Raw genomic sequence first — 2,920 nt, forward strand, 5'->3', positions numbered from 1 at the left:
CGATTTCCCAGCTTCAGGGAATTCGGAGCGAGAGAAACGATGCTCCGTAACGCACATGAGAGCAATCCCGGCCAATTTCTACCGTTTGATGGGGTCTATGTGTGCTGGAAAAGCGTGTGGAAGTTTCGTGACGTTCGGACGATATTTGGCGACACTATAATGAGCGTTTTGCCAGCTCCAGGGAATTCGGAGCGAGAGAAACGAGGCCCCGTAACGCACATGAGAGCAATCCCGGCCAATTTCTACCGTTTGATGGGGTCTATGTGTAAAAATTTTGACTTTTTTTGGTACACGAGCAAATCTGCTGGAAAGGCGTGTGGAAGTTTCGTGACGTTCGGACCATATTTGGCGACACTATAATGAGCGTTTTGCCAGCTCCAGGGAATTCGGAGCGAGAGAAACGAGGCCCCGTAACGCACATGAGAGCAATCCCGGCCAATTTCTACCGTTTGATGGGGTCTATGTGTGCTGGAAAAGCGTGTGGAAGTTTCGTGACGTTCCGACGATATTTGGCGACACTATAATGAGCGATTTCCCAGCTTCAGGGAATTCGGAGCGAGAGAAACGAGGCCCCGTAACTCACATGAGAGCAATCCCGGCCAATTTCTACCGTTTGATGGGGTCTATGTGTAAAAATTTTGAAGTTTTTTTGGTGCACGAGCAAATCTGCTGGAAAAGCGTGTGGAAGGTTCGTGACGTTCGTACGATATTTGGCGACACTAAAAATTAGCGATTTCCCAGCTTCAGGGAATTCGGAGCGAGAGAAACGATGCCTCCGTAACGCACATGAGAGCAATCCCGGCCAATTTCTACCGTTTGATGGGGTCTATGTGTGCTGGAAAAGCGTGTGGAAGTTTCGTGACGTTCGGACGATATTTGGCGACACTATAATGAGCGATTTTGCCAGCTCCAGGGAATTCGGAGCGAGAGAAACGAGGCCCCGTAACGCACATGAGAGCAATCCCGGCCAATTTCTACCGTTTGATGGGGTCTATGTGTAAAAATTTTGACTTTTTTTGGTACACGAGCAAATCTGCTGGAAAGGCGTGTGGAAGTTTCGTGACGTTCGGACCATATTTGGCGACACTATAATGAGCGTTTTGCCAGCTCCAGGGAATTCGGAGCGAGAGAAACGAGGCCCCGTAACGCACATGAGAGCAATCCCGGCCAATTTCTACCGTTTGATGGGGTCTATGTGTGCTGGAAAAGCGTGTGGAAGTTTCGTGACGTTCCGACGATATTTGGCGACACTATAATGAGCGATTTCCCAGCTTCAGGGAATTCGGAGCGAGAGAAACGAGGCCCCGTAACTCACATGAGAGCAATCCCGGCCAATTTCTACCGTTTGATGGGGTCTATGTGTAAAAATTTTGAAGTTTTTTGGTGCACGAGCAAATCTGCTGGAAAAGCGTGTGGAAGGTTCGTGACGTTCCTACGATATTTGGCGACACTAAAATGAGCGATTTCCCAGCTCCAGGGAATTCGGAGCGAGAGAAACGAGGCCCCGTAACGCACATGAGAGCAATCCCGGCCAATTTCTACCGTTTGATGGGGTCTATGTGTGCTGGAAAAGCGTGTGGAAGTTTCGTGACGTTCGGACGATATTTGGCGACACTATAATGAGCGATTTCCCAGCTTCAGGGAATTCGGAGCGAGAGAAACGAGGCCCCGTAACTCACATGAGAGCAATCCCGGCCAATTTCTACCGTTTGATGGGGTCTATGTGTAAAAATTTTGAAGTTTTTTGGTGCACGAGCAAATCTGCTGGAAAAGCGTGTGGAAGGTTCGTGACGTTCCTACGATATTTGGCGACACTAAAATGAGCGATTTCCCAGCTCCAGGGAATTCGGAGCGAGAGAAACGAGGCCCCGTAACGCACATGAGAGCAATCCCGGCCAATTTCTACCGTTTGATGGGGTCTATGTGTGCTGGAAAAGCGTGTGGAAGTTTCGTGACGTTCGGACGATATTTGGCGACACTATAATGAGCGTTTTGCCAGCTCCAGGGAATTCGGAGCGAGAGAAACGAGGCCCCGTAACGCACATGAGAGCAATCCCGGCCAATTTCTACCGTTTGATGGGGTCTATGTGTGCTGGAAAAGCGTGTGGAAGTTTCGTGACGTTCGGACGATATTTGGCGACACTATAATGAGCGTTTTGCCAGCTCCAGGGAATTCGGAGCGAGAGAAACGAGGCCCCGTAACGCACATGAGAGCAATCCCGGCCAATTTCTACCGTTTTATGGGGTCTATGTGTGCTGGAAAAGCGTGTGGAAGTTTCGTGACGTTCGGACGATATTTGGCGACACTATAATGAGCGTTTTGCCAGCTCCAGGGAATTCGGAGCGAGAGAAACGAGGCCCCGTAACGCACATGAGAGCAATCCCGGCCAATTTCTACCGTTTGATGGGGTCTATGTGTAAAAATTTTGACGTTTTTTGGTGCACGAGCAAATCTGCTGGAAAAGCGTGTGGAAGGTTCGTGACGTTCGTACGATATTTGGCGACACAAAAAATTGCGATTTCCCAGCTTCAGGGAATTCGGAGCGAGAGAAACGAGGCCCCGTAACTCACATGAGAGCAATCCCGGCCAATTTCTACCGTTTGATGGGGTCTGTGTGTAAAAATTTTGACTTTTTTTGGTGCACGAGAAAATCTGCTGGAAAGGCGTGTGGAAGTTTCGTGACGTTCGGACGATATTTGGCGACACTATAATGAGCGATTTCCCAGCTTCAGGGAATTCGGAGCGAGAGAAACGAGGCCCCGTAACTCACATGAGAGCAATCCCGGCCAATTTCTACCGTTTGATGGGGTCTGTGTGTAAAAATTTTGACTTTTTTTGGTGCACGAGCAAATCTGCTGGAAAGGCGTGTGGAAGTTTCGTGACGTTCGGACGATATTTGGCGACACTATAATGAGCGTT

This window comes from Lethenteron reissneri, unplaced genomic scaffold, assembly GCF_015708825.2.
Source record: "Lethenteron reissneri isolate LAM-NWPU_2019-01 unplaced genomic scaffold, ASM1570882v1 scaffold_299, whole genome shotgun sequence".
Classification (NCBI taxonomy): Eukaryota; Metazoa; Chordata; class Hyperoartia; order Petromyzontiformes; family Petromyzontidae; genus Lethenteron; species Lethenteron reissneri.